Source organism: Heterocephalus glaber, unplaced genomic scaffold (genome assembly GCF_053883595.1).
Source record: "Heterocephalus glaber isolate CG9 unplaced genomic scaffold, H.glaber_assembly_v1.0 deba00001531, whole genome shotgun sequence".
NCBI classification, from domain to species: domain Eukaryota; kingdom Metazoa; phylum Chordata; class Mammalia; order Rodentia; family Bathyergidae; genus Heterocephalus; species Heterocephalus glaber.
In genome coordinates this window covers 24153726-24171970 of record NW_028258329.1, presented here as the reverse complement: position 1 = coordinate 24171970, position 18245 = coordinate 24153726, and positions in this window count along the sequence as shown.

Genomic DNA, 18245 nt, shown 5'->3' with positions numbered 1-18245 from the left:
CTAAAACCAGCACCACATGGATGATGCCAAGGTCTGGTGCCAGCTGGAGCAGGAATAGCCAGTCTTCCCTCTCTCGCCTGATTGCTGAGCACTCTGAACCCAATCCCAAGGAACAAATTCTCTAGGCTGCCGCCATTTTGGAACAGCTTCCCTAGGCTGTTGTCATTCTGGAACATGGTATGGCTGTTGCCATTTTGGAATCTGGTTTTCTGGGGCTTATTTTTCAAAGCAAATTCCTTCACTTTTATAAATCTGAGGCTCCAAAGTGCGGAGTCCTACTGCTTCCTGTGATGCTCTGAAACCACCTTTTCTGTTTTTCTGTTCCTTCTCAGTAATCAAGATCTGTTCTGCTCTGTCTTTGCAGTCCACAGCTTTACTAGAGCTTCCTTTCCGGCCCAACTCAAAATGTTTTAAATCATTCTGCTGGTCGTTTTGCTCTTGATTCTCCATATAGATCTGGCTAAAAGCCCCCAGCGGTAACCATGCCACTGCCTCAATATTCGACTGCCTTGAAATTTCTTCTGCAAGATTAATTAGTTCACCACCTTTAATCTCAGTCTCAGGCAAAGTCTCTGGATATGAACAAAATGCAAACTTCCTGCCAAGCTATAACACACATCATCTGAAGTCCAACAGCCAATACAGTCCTTTTTTCTAGCAGAAACCTTCCCAGCCTGGTCTTTATAAGCTTTCTGGTCTTTTGTTCTCTGACCAGAATCTCCCCAACAGAACAGCCTAAGGCATTGTAGCCCTACTTCTTCAGCTGGTAGCTCTGAATCTTCCAGGAGTCTCTGAACATGAGCAAAATTTAGACAAACTTTCTGTCAAGTCAGAACAAAGATCTTCTGGAGTCCAGCTGCCAATGCAGTCCTTCCCAGAAGAAACCTCCTGAGCCTGGTCTCTACCAGCCTTCTGAGCTCTGACCAGAACCTCCCATACAAAACAGTCTAAGGCATTCCAGTGCTGATTCTGTAGCCAACATCTCCAGATCTTTCCTAACTCTTCCCTTTTCCATAAGCCAGTTCCACAGGCTTTTGAGCCACATGACCAGGTAATGTTACAGCAATGACCCCATTTCCCTGGTACTAAATTTCTGTTAGTTACTTTTCTCTCATCGCTGAGACAAAATACAAGACACCCAAAGTTAAAGGGGAAGGGGTTTATTTGGCTTACAGTTCATAGAGGTTTTAGTCCATAACCAGCCAACTCCAAGGCAGGGATGAAAAACAGGCATGGCAGAGCAGAAACGACATGGCACACACAAGGCAGCAAAGGTAAGAAGAAGACTGGATTTCCTTTAAAAAATATTGATTTAATACCTGAAATGTCTACATGCAATTCCTGATAAAGACTTTTGAGCTCAATACATAGTGATTAGAAATTTCCCTTCCCAATTAAATGATAAAAATTTAAAAATAATTTTCATAATTTGAATGGTTTAAAAAATCAAATACTCCCTTTTTTCTTCCTTTGGTACTGGTAATGTTGACATTTCTTTGGATAACATGAGTGTATTTTGAATCCAGCAAACTTTTGTATATCATATTTTTGAAAAGAATCACAAAGCTCCATATCGTGAGTGTGTATGCATGGGTAGAACGGCAAGCACCAGGGATGCTGCAGAATCCCCCTTGCTGGGGACACAGGGTAGGCACAATACATGACCTTCCTTCCAGGGGCAGAAAAATGGAATGAATCCAAGTCAAAGCCCTCTTGGCCCTAATTCAGAAAACCCTGCCTGGTTCTTCCTGAAAACAGCTGGGCTTGCAAGAAGTGAAAAGCCGAGGTGCAGTCCAGCCATTGGACACTAGAGGGTGGACACTTCCTTACAGCTTTGTTTTTGTGACAGTTCTGGAGGGCACGGTTTATTTTGGTCTGGGCTGCTATTAACTCAGTCCTGCACTGCTAAATAAAAGATATTTCATAGTAAAGATGTCTGCTGTCCTCCCTCCTACTCACTGAGGACTTTACATTCTGGGGGCAGTTGTCTCTTACACAGCCAGTGCCCATGCACTATAGTATCTGCTGTGCTGGGAGGACTGGGCTGTGTGGGAGAGCACCGGGCTGTGTGAGTTCAAACAGAGCTCTGGCCACGCGGTAGTGACTGCACCCAGGGCATCATGACATGGGGTGACATTTCCACAGGTTCCACACAGCACTCCGATCCCTGGGGCACACAGCAGGGTGTCCACCCTTGAGGGGTGGATTTCTGCAGAAGCCCACACTCTGCAGGCCTCCGTGTCCTGCCTGCTGTCTGGACCCAAGCCCTAGCCCTCACTGGTGTTCCTGCCTACCACAGTGCAGCCTCAGTCGCAGGGCCTCTTGCTGCTCTGCAGTGCAGCCTCCTCTCTGGCTGGCTGTGGTCCCTGAGTGTGAGCCTCTTCCCTATCTCCAGGTTCAACATGTTTCTATTAGCACGACTGGTGTGTTAAGCAGTTGCAGTGGAGCCTGAACTGGAGCAGGCTGTCCTATCTTTATTTTCTCCAGAAACCTGTGCCATCCTTAGGACTGCTGGCCAAGGGAGGATGGCGCAGCCTACCTTAGGGGACTTTGGTTACTTGTCATTATAGTGTACATGGCCCCGTTGCTTTATGGACCTCCATTTAGAGCTCTTCTCTCTTTCACCAGAGGAGGTGAGACAGAGAACTGGTGGTCTGGAGTGTAGTCTGGAAGCTGGTTGGGTGAGGGCAGGGTGCCCATCCTGGCATCCCACCTCCTCTGGAGTAAATGTGAGAGGACCGAGGAGAGGACAGCAGTTTTCTTTCCATTCTGACTCCAGTTGTCTTCGGCATGGCCGGTGCTGCCAATCCACCAGTTACCATCTCAGCAATCCACTTTCCTTCCCCTAGGAGCCTGATGGTAAGAAGGGGTGACCTAGGGCTCCTTTCTTCCCAGGTGTGGCCCCTCATGTCCCCTCTCTCCAGAGAGCTCCTCCAAGGTCAGGTCCAGCATAGATGGAAGTTTGGAAACCAAGCAGATATTTAACTGGGGAACCAAATCCCGCTTTTGCATTTTGAAAGCACCCCTGGAATTTATGTGTTCTCTTGGGACCTCCTGCCTTTCCCTCGGGGAAGAGAAGTAACTCCTTTCCCATGCCCACCAGGAGGATCAGGGTGAAATTCTCACAAATGAGGTGTCCCTTGGATGGCACTATACCCGTGCTTGTCCTCCTGCCAGGGAGGGGGAGGCATGGGGCTCTGTCCCCAGGCTGGCATCTGCAGCTGACCCTGCTGCAAGCAACTGACCTAGTGTTGGTGGCCTCTGGGCTCCAATGTGGGGTGTGATCTCTTTGAGTTCTCAGCTGTGGGCTTCAGCTGTCATTTTAGGGCAACAAGAAAACCCAGACCAGATACCCCGTTGTTCTGGTTCCAGGGTCCCCCGCAAATGAGTGAGGGGCTGCTCCAGGCCTCCTGAGTCCCAGGTTGTCCCCACACTACTCATCTTTCTGAGCCATCACAGTGCCTCTGGAACAAGAGGTGCATGCAGCGCTGGCCTGGGCATGTGGCTCTGTAAATCACCAGTCTCAAGACATTTGCCTGAAAGTTAATAGAAGTCAGGCTGTGCTCTGACAGGGAGGGTAGAGGAGGAGGCAGATTGGGTGCAGCCCCTTTGCTCTGTGTCTCAAAGTCAGGTGGGTGATGCCATGGACAACACTAGGGCTGCTAAACACTGCAGGGTCCTAAGGGCCTGAGGCAGAAGCAGGGAGCTTTAATGTGCTGCCTAAGCTGCATGAAGACCTTGCAGGTGTCCTGAAGGTTCCTGGTTGTGGATCCCCAACCTTTGTCCTGTCCTGTGCTGGCAAGGGTCTCCCTGTGGTCCCAGGCTCTCTGTTTCCCCATGTAAAGAACATGTGGAGCTGAGTGATTTCCAGGAAGATGTTCAGCTTTTGTCTTGTTTTCCTGCCCTTTGCTGCAGCTCCCTTGGCCGAACCTGGACCCCGCTGCAGACCAGGCTCTCCTCTCCCTGGAGGCTGCTTGGCTCCCCATTTGTGCACAGAACAGCAGTGTTGAATGAGCCTGGCTCTCCGTTTCTGCGCCCTCACTCCAGATGTCCTGCCCAAGACTACCAAGGTGCCAGGCTTAGAGCATTAGCCCTCCTCTTCCTGTGCTCCATGTCCCAGCAGGCTCTGGGACACCACTAGCAGGTGACCTCTATAGGAGGGGGCTGTTTGACCTCAAGGCTGCTGTCCAGAGTCCTGACCCCACCTCTGAAGTGGCTGGCTGGGCTGCACAAGCTTTGGCTGGGTAGGTGGTCACAGCACAGTGAGACCAAGCATGCAATGGCTGTTTTGAGCCCAGCCTGCAGCTTAGCCTGATGCCCCTGCCTTGTGTTGTCACTGGACTGTCTTCTTCACATTCTCGAGGACTCCCTGTCACACCTTGTCACAGAATGCCCTGAAGTCTCCTGTAATCTAATCTAATCTCTGTCAGAGCCTCCCCACTATCCATGATGCCAACAGGGCTACAGGATGCTGAGATCCATGCACCTCTGCTGTTCCTGGAGGGGGTCTGTGCTCTGTCCAGGTCCTGTATCAAGGTGGGGAGGCTTTGGCTCCGGTTGCTGAGTATGGGGGAGCCCCACAGACAACTCCTTCTGAGCTGGTAGCAAATTATCTTTGTGGTAGCAAATTATCTTTGTGGTTCTCATTTCTTATTCTCCTGATAGAGTCTGGCTGATTATGAGATATGGTTGTCATGGTGATGGAGGAAAGGTCTTGAACAGGAAAGGGGTGGTCACTGATGCCGAAGATCTCAGGAAAGCTTTTGCCTCTGAGCTGGCTCACATGCTCACTCTGTCTCAGCTCCAATGCTGGTGACTGTCCTGAGGCTTCCAACCTCCCTGCATTTGCTGGGGCTCCAGGTGATGAGGGCTTCCTGGCTGTGGGAAGACCCTCTCTGGCCCTCTATCATCCATTTATCTCTGTCCTCAGCCCTCTGGGAGGAGGCACTGCTGGGGAGCATGTGTGCTCTCAAGTTCGATGTCCGTTCTGTGGTTGTTTCCTGACTATCTGCAGGGGCCAGCCAGGAGCCTCCTGAACTGGCCCTGAATAAGGAGTGTTCCTCCTGACTCCTTCTGCAAGCACTGCTGGTCCTGAGTTTGACTGTTCCTTGCAAATGTGCTGCATCTCTTTCATCACTTCCAAGATGTGTCCCAGGAGAAGCCAGGGCACTGTGGCACTCCTGCCTCCATGACTGGCCTTCGGTCTGGTCCCCCTTCCTCTGCCCCTTGACCTATGATTCTTGCTGCCCCTAGGACCAGCAGGAGCCCTGCAGCACTGAGTGCCTTCTCTTTAAGGAGCTGCAGGGTTGTCATGGCAACAAGAGATTGTTTTAGCTCCGAAAGTAGTGTCTTCGCTAGATTGCTGATGGAAACTGGTAGAGCCAGCTTTGACAGACTGCACCTTTAGTCCTAGAATATGACAGTCTCTCTATTTCTCTTGAAATCAAAAAATAGCAGCTGGAGATTCTGAAGAAAGTATCCAGGGAAGCTTTCCTTGTGGGTAGGGACATCTGAGAACATTTTGGCCCCAGCAGCTTCTCCAGGCTGAGTTTTATGACTTTGCGTACAGCAGGTGCCCTATGGATGCTGACTGACTTGAACACCAGCCTGATTTCTCTTTCAATTTCTTATAAGTGACTATAGTGCCACCTCCCATCAGTCACCCAATGATAAGCCTGGCACCATGTGGAGTCGTGACGAGGGCACTGAGCCAGGGCACACAGTTATCCTGTACATGGGGCCACATGGGGCTAGAAGGTTCCTGGGAAAGCTCAGCTCCCTCAGGGGCCTCCCTTGCTTGGATATTCCACAGCCCCCACAGATCACAGGAGATAGTCTACACATGGCTGGTTTGCCAAGGATCTCTAAGCACTGGATTATTTTTTATCCTTTAATTTACATTTTTATTGAAGTACATTCATTCATCCATTAAAGAGCATTGGTCTTAAGCATGCAGTTTAATGAATTAGGTCTGATAACATAAATCCCTCCAGAGTTGCATGGATGGAGAGATGTTGAGGGAGGCAGATCCAGAGAGAAACAAGATCTGGGTGGTATGCACCCTCTCTCTGCCTGTTAATTAGGTCTGAAATTGGTGTGGTTAAAAACAAGAGATGCTTATAAGTTAATTCTGGATTTGTTTCATGTTTCTACTTTTTAAAAAATCTGGTGAATTGCCAAAGTTAAATGAAGAAGATATAGAAATTCTAAACACCCCCATTACAATGAGTGAAATTGAAAATGTAATAAAAATTTACCAACAAAGAAAAGCCCAGGTCCTGATGGCTTCACTGCTGAATTCTGCAAGACATTTAAAGAAGAACTATCACCATTACTCTTTAAACTCACCAAGGAAACTGAAAGAGAAGCAAGGCTTCCAAATTCATTCTTGGAAGCAAGTGTTACTCTGATTCCAAAACCAAGGAAAGACCCAACCCAAAAAGAGAACTACAGGCCAATCTCCCTAATGAACATAGATGCAAAAATCCTCAACAAGATACTGGCAAACAGAATACAGAGGGTCATCAAGAAGATCATACACCCTGACCAAGTCGGATTTATCCCAGGGATGCAAGGATGGCTCAACATCCATAAATCAATAAATATAATACACTATATTAACAGAGTCAAGGACAAAAAACATATGATCATCTCAATAGATGCAGAAAAGGCATTCGACAAAATCCAACACCGATTCATGATAAAAACCCTACAGAAAATTGGAATAGAAGGTCTTTATCTCAACCTGATTAAGGCTATCTATGAAAAATCAACAGTCAACCTCACATTAAATGGTCAAAAACTGAAAACTTTCATGCTAAAATCAGGAACAAGACAAGGATGCCCACTCTCACCACTCCTATTCAATATAGTTCTGGAAACATTAGCCACAGCAATTAAAAAAGAGAAAGAAATAAAAGGAATAAAGATAGGAAAGGAAGAAGTTAAACTGTCATTATTTGCTGACGATATGATACTTTACATAGAAGAATCAAAAAACTCAGCCAAAAGACTTCTAGATTTAATTGATAGATTTAGTAGAGTAGCTGGATTATAAGGTCAACACTCAAAAAACAATAGCCATCTTACACACAAATAGCAGACTCACTGAGAGAGAAATTAGGGAAACAATTTCTTTTACAATAGCATTCAAAAAAAAAAAAGAAATATCTAGGAATCAATCTTAGAAAGGAAGAAAAAGACCTCTACACTGAAAACTACAGCACTCTAAAACAGGAGATCGAGGAGGATATAAGAAAATGGAAAGACATCCCTTGTTCCTGGGTAGGAAGACCCAATATAGTGAAAATGGCCAAACTTCCAAAACTACTATATAGATTTACTGCAACGCCAATTGAAATTCCAACAATATACTTCACAGAACTAGAGAAAACAATCCAAAAATTCATTTGGAACCAGAAGAGACCTAGAATAACAAAAGCAATTCTAGGCAACAGAGATATGCCTCGGGGTATCACAATCCCCAACTTGAAACTATACTACAAAGCTACTGTGATAAAAATAGCATGGTACAGGCAAAGAAACAGATCAGTGGAATAGATTAGAAGATGCAGAAAGAACTCCAGACATACTCAGCCACTTCATCTTTGACAAAGGAACCAACCACCTTCATTGGAGGAAAGATAGCCTGTTTAATAAATGGTGCTGGAAAAACTGGATTTCAACCTGCCAAAGATTAAAATTAGACCCATACCTATCACCACACACTAAACTAAGATTGAAGTGGATTAAAAATCTAAATATTAAGGCAGAAACACTAAACTTGCTGGAAGATAAGTTAGGCAGAACTCTTGAAGATATTGGCATAGGAAAAGACTTTATGAACAAAACCTCTGCAGCACAGGAACTAGCAGAAAGAATCAACTGGGATCTCATCTTATTAAAAAGCGTCTGCACTGCAAGAGAAACCACCAACAGAGCTAAGAGACAACCTACAATGTGGGAAAAAATTTTTAGCAGCTGTACCTTAGACAAAGGACTACTATCTAAAACATAAAAAGAACTGAAAAAATCAGACCCCCCAAATTCAAAGACCCAATTCAAAAATGGGCATCCAAAATGAAGAGACATTTCTCAGACAAAGAAGTAAAAGCAGCAAATAAATATATGAAAAAATGTTCAATATCACTGGTCATTTGAGAGATGCAGATGAAAACAACGCTGAGATTCCACCTCACCCCACAAAGAATGGCTGCTATCAAGAAATCAACCAATAACAAATGCTGGCGGGGTTGTGGAGAGAAAGGAACCCTTCTCCATTGTTGGTGGGAGTGCAGACTGGTGCAACCACTGTGGAAATCAGCATGGAGATACCTCAAAGAACTAGGGCTGGAAGTCCCATTTGACCCAGCTATTCCCCTGCTGGGTATCTTCCCCAAAGAATTAAAAGAATCATACCACAGCGATATATGTGCACCCATGTTTATAGCAGCACAGTTTGTAATAGCTAAAGTTTGGAAACAGTCCAAGTGCCCATCAACTGGAAACTGGATAAAAAAGATGTGGTTTTTTTTTTTTAATAAAATGGAGTAGTACTCTGCCATAAAGAACAAGAAACTAGAGACATTTATAGCTAAATGGATGCATATTGAGGCCATACTCATAAGTGAAATAAATAGGACACACATGTGTAAATAGTTTCTCTAGTGTGAGAAACTGAAAGTGTAAATAAGACTTAAAATGATTATAATGAATAATTGATAATTTGAAATAGGAAGAAAAGGTCCAAAGGGTTAGAGGTAGTAGGAGGTAAAGGGGAAAGGAAAGGAGAGAAAGGAAAAATTATGAGAAAAAGAAAAAAAAAGGAAACAAGGTCTATGTAAATAGGAAACGGTGGAGGGGGGTGAAGGGTGAACAGGTAATGGGGAAAAAAATAAGAACCAAGATACATCACGTGCAGGTACAGGCATCCAATGATAAATGTAAATGTATTGTTTACCTAAAATGTACCACTAAAAGAATTTAAGGAAAAAAAAAACCAGTCTTAACCTGAAAGATCATCTTTCATTTCATTTCCCCAAAGATTTTATAAATTACTTGCATGAAAGAACTAAAGCAAAGTTAATTGTAGTTAATAGTAATTACAATGATAAAACATTTGCCCAATGCAGTTCTTCCAAAGCATTTAAGATTTTCATTAACATCAATTTTATTAAGATGATGAAGCCAATAAAACGCAACTTATGAACACTGTGCAAGAACCTGATGTGGATTTTGTATAACTTCTAAGTTACCTTACCATTAAAACCGATTGAAAAATAAAATTTAAGTATCAAAAAGAATGTGTATCTCATTTCAAAAAAGAAAAATCGTTCTCAAAAGCTCAAAAAAAAATACACACTTTTACTTTTGGGACAAAAATCTGTCCTAAATTCATCTCCAAAGTACTTTTCTAATTGTGTTTATTTTAATGGCAAATATATTTTTTATGAAATAAGAACTTTTACTTGGTAGGATAGAGGTCCCTATATTTTAAAATTAGAAAAAATAATATTAAAAAAAGGAAAAATAAAACAAATTGTGTTCATATATTTAAATCACTAGCTGTTATAAAACAATTAAATTTCATTTATGCAATCAAACAGGATATACTCATTATGTATGCATAGAAGATGAAAAAGGATTTCCAATACACATCTATTATAGCAATAAGATATGTTTAATGTACCCTTTAATTAAAAATAAACAACTTCATTGTTTTCTCGTACTTATGAAGATCTTAATTTTCTCTTGGAATGATTGAATAAATATAAACACTACCTTGTAAAAAAATCTGGTGAAAAATATATAATGTGAAATGCCTCCTTTCATATGTTTGAGTGTACTATACAGTTTCCTATAAGCACAGTGTGCTGTGAGAGGTCTCTGGAGCTCTTTCTGCACAGTGAGACTTTGTACCCCTCACATAGCAGCTACCCATTCATGGGTTGAGTGCTCTAGATGCCTTATATAAGTGAAACTGCACAGTATTTGTCCTTGTATGACTACTTTTTTCTCACGTAGCATAGTGTCCTCCAGGTTCACCCTTTCTAGGGTCTTCCGCATGACTTCCTTCTTCTAGGACCAAGTTATGAATCACCGTGTGCAAGTGCCTATTCCCGAGGACTCACTAGCAGTGGATGTTTGGGAGTTTCCACCTCATGGCTGCTGTGAACAATGCTTCAGTGAACATGAGAGTGTGGCCCTCTCTTTGCCATCCTGTCTCCAATTCTTTTGTAGAAATACTCTGAAGTAGGATGGCTGGATCATTTGGAGGCTTATTTTTAATTTTTTGGAGAGAACTCTGAGCTGTTTAGCCTAGTGGCTATACCATTCTACATTCCTACAAGCAGTGCATGGCATTCTAGCTTCTCCACATTCTTGGCCACACTGGTTATTAGTCATTTTATAGTGGTTGTCATCCTAACATGTATGAGGGGATAGCTCAATGTGGCTTTCATTTGCATTTCCCTAATGATCAGTGGTGTTCAGCATTGTTACCTACACCGATTTGCCATTTGCTTGTCTTCTTTGAGAAATGTCTATTCAAGTCCTTTGTCAGTTTTTTAATCAGGCTATTTTTTTGTTATTAAATTATAGAAGCTTTAAACCTGCATTTGCACTTTGTTACTGCCTCCCTGAAGCATTCTTTCACCTGAGAGGGAAGTGACAGAGGGAGGTGGTGGCCAAGCCACAGGCAAGCAGGGGGTGGGGCTCTGGCTCCTTCTTGTCCAGGCCTGTTTAGTGGACAAGCAGAGAAACCTGGAGGCCAGCAGAGGTGAGGAAGCAGGGCCAGCCTGTTCTGGCCTGGGGCTGTGGCTGGCACTCTGTGCATGTGATCAGAAGAGGTGGGCCCCCTGTTTCCAGGGCAGGTGCATCTTCTGGGTGCTCTGCAGGGAGAGGGCAGCAGCCAAGGAGGAGGGGTGACAGAGAAGCTGCGATGACACCTCTGGTTCCTTGAAAATAAATGCCTACATAAAAGGGAGGTGTGAAACTCAGCAGGAGCATATGGATGGAGGCTGGGCAGCAGGTTGGAAGCATGGAGTAGGATTTGGATGCACAGCCATTGAAGAGGGCGTTTGCAGGGAGCTGGGGCAGAATGAATGACTGGTGAGGAGATGGGGTTGGCCGGGCACTGCTCACCCTTGATGAGCACTGCTGGTTCCTAATAACCTTCTAAAATGACTGCTACATGTGGATTTCATGGAAAGTTTAGATTTTTGCAGAACCGGTGTCACATTTCTGGGGCCACAGTCTTTGACAGATGCGACTACCACTTAGTAGCAGAGTGGCCTTGGGTAAGTTACTTAACTCTTTGTGCCAAAGCTTATTTCTGTGTAAAATGGGCACACTAATAATACCCACCCTGTAGTGTTTTGGGAAGGATGAAATAGGATCATGCACATGAATTCCATAACAGTGTGCCCGTCTCAAAGGAGGGGCTCAGTAAGTGTCACCTGTCATCCTATTCTTGTTGATCACTGAGAGCAGTTTCATGATCTCACTTGCAAGACTTTTCAATTGCATTCAACATTTTCTGAGCTTGCTGTCTGGGTTGGGGGTATGACAAGGGTAAGAGAGGTGCAGGATAAGCTTCTTGTTTAAGATTGTAGAGACTAGAGAAGGTGACAAACTTAGATGCACAGGCCTTGAATTCCTGGTGGATGGTGGTAAACATTTTGGGACAGAGGAGTAATCAGAGGTAGGGATTAGGGATAAGCTCTGGGTGGGGTGAGGTGGAGAGAGTACCTGCCTGCCTGTCTTCTTGGAGTGATGACGTTCTGTGTCTGCTGATCAGGCTGACGTACAGCCAAGCTGCAGCTCAGCTATTTTTGGAATGGGCCTTTAATAGTTTTGCTCCTATGAGTTCAGGGAAAGCTTAACAAATGTCTTTTCTAACCTACAGTATGCCTCCTCATACACCCAGAGACACTAATTGAATGCCAAGTGCTTGCTTTCCTGCTGAAGGAAATGTCAGGTTCTAATAATATTTCATAATGAGACCCACATAATTTCCTGCCTGGACAATTCTAACAGCCTCACCACTGGCCTTCCTGCTTCAAATCCTTTCTGTATGTGTGTCCTCACCCTTGCTCTATCGAGATTTCCATTTCTCTGCCCCAGAGACCTCTGTGGTTCCCTATTATGTGGGTCTGGAACTGAAGGATGGCTGAGGGATAGTCCTGCTTCCCTTACTCCCAGTGGCCCTCTTGGAGATTGTCTGGTGGTAAATGGTCAGGTGCTTCAGCCTCAACTGTAGGAGGGCATAATAACCAGCGCTGAGACCATAGAGGAAGCCACAGGAGGCAGACAGCCTATATCACAAGAGGAGCTCAGAGGAGGAGACCCGGACAGATGGTGCAGGAAGGAGTTAATAAGGACTGGCTGTGACTCTGAGACCAGCTGAAATGGCAAAGCTGTAGTTTACCCACTTGATTTTTGTAAGTTTCTTCCATGGAAAGAGCCCATCTGAATCCCAAAGGAGCTGCCCTCAGAAGTTCTACAAAGTAAATGGATCTGAGAGGCACAAGGGGTAAACTGTAGTGAACCCTGCCATTTGTCACCTAGACTTCAGGACTGAAGCACTTGGTCTTCTGGCTAGAGGGAATGCTGGAGGGTGTGGTTTTCAGGCAAGTCCCTCTTCCCTTCTTAGTGTAGCTCACATCTGGTGCCTGGTTAAAGGGGAGATTCTATGTCTGGTCCCTTTGCCTCATTTCGGAAGAACTTTGAGCACTGCTTGACTGCAATTTCCTGTAGGATTGGCTGAGATCTCATTTTGCCATGTCACAGTCTAACTTCTCCTGCTCAGTCTCACTTCTTTCACTTACCTACAGATGTTGACTTCAAGTACAAATCATGATAAACTTCCTGCATGTGACTATCTGTCTCCGACTAGGTAGGAACAGTTCCTTCATGACCTTTCCTTCATCCAGCTGCTCACAAGTTTGTTATGGTGGGTGTATGGAGCTCCATTTTGGATCAGGCTCTAAATTTGTTAGTGTAGAAAACTAAAGGTAATGTTGGTCCCAGATAATTTGAAGCCACTACACCAACTACAGATGTCTTACATCTGAGCTTCTATCCTATTAAATGCACTGTGACTTTGAGTCTTTGTTACATGAAATGGAATATGAATTCTAACACGGACACCAAAGTAGATATGGGGAGAAGGCAATTGAGTAAATGCTCCTAGATCTGAGTGGCAGAGTGTGAATACTGATGTGAATTTGGGATTCATCAGCAGAGAGATGGTACTAAAAGCCATGGGAATGGATGGGGCTGGAGATTTAGCTCAGTGGTTTCACCTCCTGCTGCGCAAGCGCAAGGACCCAAGTTGGATCCCCAGTACAAAAAAAAAAAGCCATGGGAATGGTCATAAAGAGAGACAAGCAATAGGCCAAAGGCTGAACCCTGGGATAAGCCAATATTAGAAGGTGGAAGTGGAGAAGGATCTGACAAACAGACTGGTTCAGAGCAACTGCTGAGGAGGAAAACTAGAAAAGTATTCCCAGTTCTGGAAACTGTGGAAGAAAATTACTCGGCAGAGCGAGTGTGGTTGGTGAGGTCCTACAGCTAACATGGAATGCTGAGGATTTTCGGAGAACACCCACAGGCCTCATGACCATGGCCTGTTCCAGACCTGATGATTCAAGGATAACAAACTGCTTTTGTCTCTTCAGCACCCACCACACCGTTTCTGCTCTCAGTGCCTGTGCTCATGTGGACTCCTTGGCCAGAAACACTTCTAACCCTCATCAGGTAACTGCTTCTCTTTTACTCATACCTGGCTTGGTTTAAATTCCTCCAAGAAGCTGTCCTTGACTTTTCCCTCCTCTCTGCTCTCTGCTTCTCCCTTCTCTCTCCTCTCTGCTTCCTGCTAGTTGCCCCTTGTCTGAAGAGCCACGAAACCTCTATGCCAGGACAGATGGCGTGGTTTTGCAATTGTGGTTGGAGCTTTCCTTCCATCTTCTGCAGTAGCCTGTGAACCTGTTGAAGGCACAGAATATGGAACATTTATCTTTTTAAAAAATTTATATATATATTTATTGGTACATTTTAGGTATAAAATACATTTACATTTATCATTAGGTGTTTGTACCATAACGTGATGTATCTTAGTTCTTATTTTTTCTCCCATTACCTGTGTACCTGTGTACCCTTCACCCCCGCCACCCTTCCCTATTTACACAGAGTTTGGTTCCATTTTTTTTTCTTTCTCATAATTTTTCTTTTCCCTTCTTCCTTTTCCCCTTCCCCTCCCATCATCCCCAAACCCTTGGACATTTTCTTATTTCAAATTATCAATTATTCATTTTAATCCTTATTTACACTTTCAACTTCTCACACCAGAGAAACTATTCTGTATTTACATATGTGTGTCCTATTTATTTCACTTAAGAGTATGGCCTCAATATGCATCCATTTAGCTATAAATGACTCTAGTTTCTCATTCTTTATGGCAGAGTAGTACTCCATTTTATTAAAAAACCACATCTTCTTTATCCAGTTTCCAGTTGATGGGCACTTGGGCTGTTTCCAAACTTTAGCTATTACAAACTGTGCCACTATAAACATGGGTGCACATATATTGCTGTGATATGATTCTTTTAATTCTTTGGGGAAGATACCCAGCAGGGGAATAGCTGAGTCAAGTGGGACCTCTACCCCTAATTCTTTGAGGTATCTCCATGCTGATTTCCACAGTGGTTGCACCAGTCTGTACTCCCACCAACAAGGGAGAAGGGTCCTTTCTCTCCACACCCCCTCCAGCATTTGTTATTGGTTGATTTCTTGATAGCAGCCATTCTTTGTGGGGTGAGGTGGAATCTCAGCGTTGTTTTCATCTGCATCTCTCAAATGACCAGTGATATTGAACATTTTTTCATATATTTATTTGCTGCTTTTACTCCTTTGTCTGAGAAATGTCTGTTCATTTTGGATGCCCATTTTTGAATTGGGTCTTTGAATTTGGGGGGTCTGATTTTTTAGTTCTTTATATATTCTTGATAGTAGACCTTTGTCTGAGGTAGAGCTGCTAGATATTTCTTCCCACATTGTAGGTTGTCTCTTAGCTCTGTTGGTGGTTTCTCTTGCAGTGCAGAAGCTTTTTAATAAGATGAGATCCCAGTTATTGATTCTTTGTGCTAGCTCCCATGCTACTGAAGATTTGTTCATAAAGTCTTTTCCTATGCCAATGTCATCAAGAATTCTACCTAACTTATCTTCCAGCAAGTTTAGTGTTTCTGACTTAATATTTAGATCTTTAATCCACTTCCATCTTAGTTTAGTGTGTGGTGATAGGTATGGGTCTAATTTTAATCTTTGGCAGGTTGAAATCCAGTTTTTCCAACACCATTTATTAAACAGGCTATCTTTCCTCCAATGAGGGTGGTTGGGTCCTTTGTCAAAGATGAGGTGGCTGAGTGTGTCTGGAGTTGCTTCTGCATCTTCTAATCTATTCTACTGATCTTCAGGTCTGTTTCTTTGCCAGTACTATGCTGCTTTTATCACAGTAGCTTTATCTTTACGCCTTATTTTGAAACCCACCCGGAGCTTTACAAATATTATGGGTTGAAATAAGAGTTCACTGCAACTTGTACAGCTTATTAAACCTCTCCTTCTATGTAGGAATCCTGTCACAAATCCCATTATTAGACTCTCAAGTGCACTCATTTTACTTAAAACACTAATAGCATGGAAGTCTGTGCAAGCTGCAAGTGATCACAAGCATTCAAGGGATGCTGCCAGGACCAGGGAAAAGGCCTGGCCACCACAGCCATCTCTGGGCTGGTGTCTCCTCCTGGGTCAGTACCTGGCTGTCGGGAGACCTGTCTGCTCTTTTGCTGTTCCTGTTGCAGGAACATTTACATTCAGTTTTTCTCACTCTCCCCACCTACACCTTTAAATCCTTTTCTCTCAGGAATAGCAGACTTTACCTCCCACTCCTGAAAGGTTTCTATGCTAATCTTAATTTGGAAATAATCACTACAAATTGGATTTCTATTCAGCACCTCCTACACAGCTCTATGAACTCCAGCACATTAACAAATACCAAAATATTCATGTAAAAATATTTCTCTCTTTAGAGAACACTGTTCCCCATTTCAGGTTCCTCTGTTTAATGCCATCTGATCAGAGTTGACTATGGATTTAATTATAATCTTACCATAACCTGACATCTCTGTCAGACATGTAGTGAAGAGAACTCAGATCTGGGGCTGAGGGAGCAGACAGTTGTGGGAAGATGGTGAAGCAGAGCGGAACTTCATAAAAACAGAAGGAGAAGACACACTAGCAAGGAAACATTGGTGGCATTCAAATAAATGAAGGATACCATCTTCCACCACAAATTCAGAAGGGCCATCAGCAGTGAGCATTTCTAGAAGTCAAAGCAGGGGCTCTCCTTAACCGAGAAGCCACCCATCTGCCCTGAATCTCACACTGAAACCTCCATCCAGTGGGTACAGATGGGGACAGGTGAGTAGGGAGCCCAGGAGGAAAATGTGGAAAGTCCCTTCTAGATCAGTAGTTCTCAACTGGGAAGATTCTTTTCTCATAGGATGTTTGACAGTGCCTGGAGATTTCTTAACAGTCACAACTGGAGGCCTGGATGCTGCTGCTGGGTAAAGGCTGTGGATGCTGCTAAACATCTCACCATGCACAGGACAAATGGCTCTACCACCAAGAGTTACCCATCCCAAATGTCAACGGTGCCCCAGTGGGGACACTGTTCCAGGAGAAAAGGCCTCATCTTGCCAGACATGAGCAGCACCCACTAAGAGAGGAGAATTTTGCTTTTCTCTTACCATATTCTTTGTGTTTAACTGGCTATTTGAAAAGCATATAATAGCTAATTGGAAACTTAGCTATATGCTGTTTACAAAAACTCATTTGAAAGGGCTGGTAACTTCATATTTGGGAAACTACAAACAAACAAATTATCATATTAATGCCATGAAAATTTAAAAAGAGAAAAACAAGAGAGACAAATTCATAAAGATAAAATTTATAATTTCCAAAGAACATATAGCTCTTCTAAAGCTTAAAATGCAAAGTAAAAAGGCATCAACACAAAACAAAAACTGCAAAAAAAAAAATAAAAATGGGAAATGAATAGAAACAAATAAGAAAGGTAACCTTATAATGAATTTAGCCAATCTCCCTCCAAATAGGCATTGATATGATGAAAAATGAAATGAACTCTGTACTTTAAAAACAGAAAGTTCATCTCTTTTTCAAGAACCTCTGGAGCTCTTATTTAAAAATTATAAATTTGACAGCCAAGAAAAATATTACCTAATTTCAAAAAGCACAAATTGTACAGCTCACATTTCCTGATGTCAGTGCAATGAAACTAAACATTAAAGACAAAAACAAAAAGTCTGTGTTTCCACTTAAATTTCATCCTTAGATAACTATGTGTTAAAGAAGAAACTGAAACTGAAATTTTAAAGCTGTGCTGTTCAGTAGGGTAGCAATCAGCCCCTTGTAGCTCCTGCAGTGTGGCTAGTTTGAATTGAGCTTGCTTTGCATGAATGTTCGCGCTGGATTTCTAAGGCTTAGCATGAAGAAAGGGTGAACTATTTACTAATATAATTCATTGATTATATATTGGAATGTGATATTTTAGATATATTGGGCTAAATAAGATGTATTATTAAAATTAATTTCACACACAAAAAATTAATTTCACTAGCTTCTTCTTTATAGCTAATCCCCCCCCCCCCCCGCACTGCCATGGAACCCAGGGGCTCGTACATGCAAGGCAAGCTCTCTACCAGGGAGCAACATCCCAGCCCCCTTTTTGCAGATTATAAATGTTGATACCCTAAAATAACAGCTATGGTCACATTATATTTCTGCTCTAGAATATATATATATATATATATATATTTTTTTTTTTTTGGTACTGGGGATCGAACTCGGGTCCTTGTGCTTTCAAGGCAGGTGACAGAACCACTGAGCTAAATCCCCGGCTCTATAGACTATATTTAACAATAAGACACAATGATACAAAAAAAACCCCAAAACACCTATCAGACACTGTAGAATGTAGCTAAAGCAAGTTCAGAAGAAAAATGCATTGGTTTAAATATTTATGCTCTTAAGTAAGAAAGCATGAAAATAAATACATTTAAGCAATTAATTTAAAAATGTAGAATAAATATGATAAAGCAACCCTAAGGAAAGCAGACAGAAGACAGCAATAAATAGAAAATCAGACCAGACATGGTGGTGCATGCCTG